The sequence below is a fragment of the Petaurus breviceps genome, unplaced genomic scaffold (assembly GCF_028583685.1).
Source record: "Petaurus breviceps papuanus isolate PSGF00001 unplaced genomic scaffold, PetGlider_PUasm1.0 91133, whole genome shotgun sequence".
Taxonomy (NCBI): Eukaryota; Metazoa; Chordata; class Mammalia; order Diprotodontia; family Petauridae; genus Petaurus; species Petaurus breviceps.
In genome coordinates this window covers 80,785,001-80,792,054 of record NW_027187419.1, presented here as the reverse complement: position 1 = coordinate 80,792,054, position 7,054 = coordinate 80,785,001, and the positions used below count along the sequence as shown (strand labels likewise).

At 39.8% G+C, this 7,054-nt stretch overlaps 1 pseudogene; it reads right to left on the bottom strand.

Annotated features, from left to right (window-relative positions):
* Positions 1 to 6,028: 6,028 nt before the first annotated feature.
* LOC138154901 (large ribosomal subunit protein uL6-like) lies at positions 6,029 to 6,854 on the bottom strand (annotated as a pseudogene).
* Positions 6,855 to 7,054: the final 200 nt, after the last annotated feature.

The following is a 7,054-nucleotide window of genomic DNA, read 5'->3' as shown; positions in this document are numbered from 1 at the left end:
CTGAGTTTATTTCCCTCCACCCTATCCCACTCCTGTTTGTTCTATTCTCTACTTTGATCCTGTCCTTTTTCAAAAGTGGGTGATTCCAACTTCCCTCCCCCTCAACCTGCCCTCCCTTCCATCATCCCCCCTCTCATCCCCTTCCCCCCTATTCTCCTGTAGGGTGAGATACCCTATTTAGTGGGTATGTCATTCCTTCCCTTAGCCAAATTCAATGAGAATAAGGTTGACTCATTCCTTTTTGCTTTCCTGTTCTTCCTCTCCATTGTAACCGTTTTCCCTTGCCTTTTCTATATGAGATAATTTACCCCATTGTCTCTCCCCATCTCCTCTCATCATATTCCCCTCTCACCTCTTAATTTCACCTTTTAAGTATCAGCCCTGCTATTAAATTAGTCCTGTGCCCTCTGTATATGTATACCTGTAGACATATATACACACACTCATACATGTATTCATAAGCCCATATACCTTCTATGTAGACATGTATATGTATTTATACACACATATATTTTTATTCCCTTCAACTATCCTCAAACTGAGAAAAGTTTTGTAAGTTACAATTATCGTTTTTCCATGTAGGAATATAAATAGTTCAACTTTGATAAGTTCCTTATGATTTCTTTTCCCTATTTACCTTCTCATGCTTCTCTTGATTTTTGTATCTGAATGTCAAATTTTCTATTCAACTCTGATTTTTTCATCACGAATGCCTGAAAGTCCTCTATTCCATTGAATAGCCATATTTTCTCCTGAAACATGATACTCAGTTTTGCTGGGTAGGTGATTCTTGGTTTTAATCCCAGCTCCTTTCACCTCTGGAATATCATATTCCAAGCCCTTTGATCCCTCAGTGTAGAAGCTGACAGATCCTGTGTTATCCTGATTTTGTTTCCACAATATTGAAATTGTTTCTTCCTGGCTACTTGTAATATTTTCTCCTTGATCTGTGAATTCTGGAACCTGGCTACAATATTCCTAGGAGTTTTCTTTTTTGGGATCTTTTTTAGTAGGTGATTGGTAGATTCTTTCAAGCTCTATTTTGGCCTCTGGTTCTAAAACATCAGGGCAGTTTTCTCTGAGAATTTCTTGAAGGATGATTTCTAGCTTCTTTCTTTGATGATGGCTTTCAGGTATCCAATAATTTTTAAATTATCTCTCCTAGATCTATTTTCCAGGTCAGTGGTTTTTCCAATGAGATATTTCACATTGCCTTCTAATTTTTCATTTGTTTGGATCTGTTTAATAGTATCTTGATTTCTCATAAAGTCACTAACTTCCATTTGCTCCAATCTAATTTTGAAGGAATGATTCTCTTCAGTCAGAGGGAGTATGGGGAAGGTTCTTTTTCCATCTGGCAGATTCAACTTTTTAAGTCATTCTTCTCCTCATTGGTTTTTTGAGCTTTTTTTCCCATTTGAGTTAGTCAATTTTTTAAGGTTTTATTTTCTTCAATCAGGTTTGTTGACTCTCATTTCATAATTTTCTTGCATCATTCTCATTTCTCTCCCCAACTTTCCCTCCACTTCTCTTATTTGGTTTTCAGAATCCTTCTTAAGGTCCTCTATGGCTTGTAAACATGTCATATTTTTCTTGGAAGCTTTTGATGCAGGAGTTCTGACTGTGATGTCTTCCTCCTGTTTCATGCTTTGATCCTTTTTGTCCTCCAAATAGGAGTGTAAAGTTGGATTGCTCGGCTTGCTTTGCTTCCTGTGCTTACTCATGTTTCCACTCAATTACCTGACTTTTGAGCCTTTTGCCACAGTTAAACTCTGCTACCAGAAAGGAAAGCTTTGTCCCAATCGCTGGGGTTTTATAAGCTGCTGGAGCTATTAGTTGGGTGCCCTCTCTGAAGCCTGTACACATTCTGGCAAACTGTTCATGCAACCTAGGACCTCCACCCTAGTCCACAATACAGATCCAAGCAGGTTAAAGCAAGCGCGATTACCCCCCAGACAGGTTGCTTGGTCCCCCTACAATCTGCAAGCCAGGAGCTCTGAAGCAGCTATGTGACGGCAGCTGCACTGCCTCGGCCCCTGAGTTACTTCTCCCTCCAGGGGGTAAAGGCTGGACCATACCCTAATCTCCCTGTTACCCCCAAATCTACACTGATCTCTCACTTTGTCTTTGGTATTTATGGGTTGATAATTCTGGAAACTACCACAGCTGCTGGTGATCTGATGTCCCTGCAGCTGGTGGCTGGGCAGGCCTCCCTGAGGCTAAAACCTCTGGCTCACACGGGGCTGGGCTCGGCTCCCAGAGTGCTGCACTGGCCTCTTCCTGCTGGCCTGATGGACTATCTTCAGTGGGAAGTTAGCTTCTCTCTGTCTTTCTTGGGTTCTGTAGCTCAAAAGTTTGTTTAGAGTTATTTTTTACATGAATTGGAGGATGTGGGAGCGAGAGCCATGTGGAAGTCCTGTTTCTTCTCCACCATCTTGATTCTGCCCCATTGACATTACTCTTTTGAGTAGAAGAGGGTTTCTTTACTTTAGTATCCTCCTCTTATTATGAACCTCAGTCTTCTCTCTTCCCTTGGTAACTCTTTATAATTGTATTCTTTCTCCTTTGTGCATTTTTTACAAAAAAAAAAAAAAATAATAGTTTAGTCTTGTAATCACCTCTAGTCCTGAGGTTTGTGGTTTGGTTCTCCTGGCCTCAGATCCTCCTTCAGTTCTCCCATTTGACCTTGAACCCAAACCAAGACCTCCTATAAGTGCCCACAGCCAGTGGCACTGCTTCTGCACTCAATTTACATGTGCTAGTTCCTTCTCACCACTGCCACTTCTCCACAGCACATCTGGATCTGACTTTCTTTGTCAGTAGCAAAGGTTTCTTTGATCTCCCCCAGCTCAGATGTCCAACTATCTTCACAGTCCTGGTGGTAAAAGTTCCTGTAGCTGAGGGTGAGGCGACCTCCCAACGTAGCTAACCCCATGACTTGCCACTTGTTTTTTAAACAGTCCCTAGCCTGGAAGTGTTTACTCTTCACAGGGATAAAATCTCTTCCTGTGATTTTTCTTCACATCTTCTTCAATTATCTCAGGAGGGCCACTGTTCTGATCCTACTTTTATTTTTTTTTTCTACTATATATTTGCCCTGAGTTGCTATTTTATCTCTTTTGTGGTGGGAAATCTTGAGAGCATGGTCAAAGTGTATGAACAGCTTTATAGTGTTGGGTTCATAGATCCAAATTGCCTTTCAGAATGGTTTGACTAGTTCATAGTGCCAAGAAGAAGGTATGAGTTTACCTGTTTTCCAAAATTTATCATCTTCCTTTTCTGTCATCTTAATCAATTTGTATGTCTCTAATTTTGTGTGTGTGCGATTTAGAGTTTTGATAGTTATATTGATAGTTTTGATTTCTTCTTCTGAAAACTGCCTGTTCATATCCCTTGACCATTTATCAGTTGGTAAATGGCTCTTATTCTTATGAATTTGGCTCAATTCCTTATATATTTGAGAAATGAGCTCTGTATCAGAGAAACTTACTGCAAATATTTTTCCCAATTTCCTGCTTTTCTTCTAATTTTAGCTATAATGTTTTCTTTGTGCAAAACAAAAAATTTACATATTCAAATGATCTATTTCACTTCCTGTAAATCTCCCCATTTCTAGTTTGGTTATGCTATTCCCTTATCCATAGATCTGACAGGTAGTTTCTTCTATTTCTACTCATTTGCTTTATATCACGCATAATAGCAAAATCATGTACCCATTTTTAGTTTATATTTGTATATGAGGTGAGAGGTTGATCTATGACTAGTATCTGTTAGATGACTTTTTCAGTTTTCCCAGCAGTTTTTGTTCCCAGTTTAATTTTAACTATGGTTTGTTTTCTCCTTAGGTACTGTGACAGTACTTAATTAAAGGATTCCAGGGAATTGACTTGTCTTCCACAAACATACACACACCCTTATTGTTCTTTCCATAAGTTTGGCACCTGAGAAACCTAGTTTAAAGTCTTTCTTTTTAAGTAAATTGATTTTGAGAAGACAAAATAGCATAAAGACACTGAATGTATTTGAATGCTAGATTTCAGATCCACTCTAGAATCATTGTGGTCCAGCTTCCTCATTTTAGATATCACAAAAGTTGAATCTCAGTAGGATTGTATTCTAAAATTATATCTACTTAATGATAAAACTGAGACTATGTCTCTTTCCATCATCCAAGCTTTCAGTGCTTGCATAAATGTATTATCACACTGATCTGATTAGCTTTCTTTAGACAGGAAGCGATTACATATTCTTCACAAGGATGCATAAAAGGCCAGCTCCCTGGGAGGACTGAAGAAGAAAAATGTAGGCCAAGTTCACTAGTCTTTTGGCCCAGTGTTAGACCACAAAGCAACCCAAATTTTCTCATGTCTTCCTTCATTGGCATTCATCTTCAATAGTTGTCTTTTACAGTGTGTTTATCTGGGCAGGGCCTATTCCAAAACCAACAAGCTTTAATTAAGAGAAAAGGGTGTGCCAAGGAGAAAAAGAAGGGCTCTAGGGAATAGAAATGAATGCTTAAAAACCATTATAAACTAAAACAAATACAAAATCAAAGAAAAAAAACAAAAACACAACTTTGATGAACAAACTAAGGCAGTCTGCCAAGATGTGATCCAACATTTGGGACCTGATCTTGCTGTGCATGGAACTCCCTCTGAAGGCACTTCAGAAGTCAATGTGCCAAAGTGGCACTGGGGCACAAAGACATTATCATCTAAAAAGGGGGGTTCTTTTTGACATTACAACTGTGAACAAACATTGCTGTTTCCTGGATTGGTTCAGAGAGGACAAGCAATAGTTGGCACTTCATTCAGAATAGTTCGTATGCAGTCAGTAGACCTTGTGTCTTATGTGGCAGATCTTCATTTACTTAAATTTACTGCAATCTACATATATGTTAATTTCCCAATAAGCTCAAGGGTGTCCCATTCCTAATTAAGTTTATCTCATCCTCTTTATAAAATTCCCTTGTGAAGTCAGTGGGAATTCTAAGGTGCAGGTAATACTGTTTGTTAGGAATAACCATAAGTAACATTCACATAGCACCTATTATATGCAAGGTGCATTTGTAATTGTAAATATAATTTACAAATATTATCTTGTTTGATACTCACAACAGCCCTGTGAGGTAGGTGTTGTTATTATCTTCATTTTACAGTTGAGGAAATTGAGGTAGAGGTTGAATGACTTGCCCAGGGTCACACAACTACTAAGTGTCTGAGGTCATATTTGAATTCATATTGTCCTGACTCCAGGTGCTCTGTCCACTGTACCATCTAGTTGCCAGTTTTCAATTTGGACTGACTCAGGAGTATTTTAGGGTCAACTAGGTGATGAAGTGGGTAGAACACTGGCCCAGGAGTCAGGAGAACATAAGTTCAATTTTGGCCTCAGACACTTACCTCCTGAGCAAGTGTGACTCTGGCCAGGTCACTTAACCCTGATTGCCTTCCCCCCCAAAAAAAGAGTAATTGAGCCAAATTATATGCAAACATGGGTTAGTATCTCTTGAGAAATATGGATAAAGGTCATCTATCTTTCATTCTCTGTCCTATGGGAGTACTCCTCTCCTTCAGCCTTTCCCCTTCCCCACTTTTTGACTACGATTTATGTAACAGTCTTGCCCTAGAATAATGTAAGCTTGAGGTAAAGGGCTGTCTTTCTTTTTGCTTCTGTTGGTATTTCCAGTCCTTAGTACAGTGTCTGGTACATAGTAAGTAATGACTAAGGACTTGCTGACTGATGTCTTAAAGGAGGGATTAATATTAGATGACCTCTGAGGTAGCTTTCAATTCTAATTCTGTAACCTGTTATCACATTGTATTGAGCTGACTCTGGGTCACACTGGCTCTACCTTTGCCTCCCTAGGCTGTTCTATTCTTGCTGCCAAAGCTTTGGTGATTACCTATAGATATAGTCATCTATCACTCTCTATAGACATGCACCAGATATCCTAGAGTATTTAAATTTAAATTTAATTTAATTTAACATTTTTTCCCCAAATGACAAAAAGTATTTTTATTTTGACATCTGAATAAGTGTTGACTCCTCAGGACACAGCCTTTGGCATCTTTTCCAACTTATTCATCAGCTTGTTGCACTGTGCCTTTCTCAAAAACATAGATGCCATCCAAAAATTTTCTGATTTCCTTGTTTTTGACTGTGGTGGCCTGTTGGATCAGGGCAGCTGAGTTTTAAACAAGTTCAATATTCCTTCAAGAATTAGCTCATCTTTTGGGGCTTGAGAAACAGCACAAGCAACATCTGGTCTCGTGCGCACTCTTTGGATATATTTTTCACCCAAGAAATTTCTGATTTCAACAAGTGAGCCATTCTTTGAATGACAACATTGATGGGGAAGTGAGCATACATAGACCTTATCTTGTAACGAAAACCCAGGGTAACGCCTTTGATCATGTTTTGTACATGGCTACAGATTATGTGCACAGTTGCAAGTACTTTTTGATTTCCCCACCACTTGTCTACCCGAAACCTTTCTTTCTTCTTTTCAAGGAAACTGAGCTCAACAGTGATATGGTTGAAATCCCTACGGAGGATTCCTCTGGGCCCCTTCACAATAACTGTCCTACCCTTAAGAGAGATGTCAACATTTTCTGACATGTTGGAGGTCTGGTTGCTTAGAATGGTCTTCATTCTGGTAGCAAATGAGCCAAAGAGAGAACATCTTCCGTCATCACGTATTTGTATCTATGTGCAACATCTGCCCCAGGGTGTTTTTATAGCTGAATGAATGGATGAATGGAAACTGTATTTAAGAGGCGGCCAGGTAGCACAGCGAGTAAGAGCACCGGCTCCAGTGTTGAGAAGACCTGGAGATCGAATCCCGGGCTCAGACACTCAGCACCCACCCAGAAACACCTGGCTGTGTAATCTTGAGCAAGTTACTTAACCCCAATTGCTTAGGGGCGGCCAGGTGGCTCAGCGAGTAAGAGCACCGGCTCCAGTGTCGGGATGACCTGGATCAAATCCCGGCCTCAGATACTCAGCACCACACCCAGAAATAACTGGCCTTGTAATCTTGAGCAAGTTACTT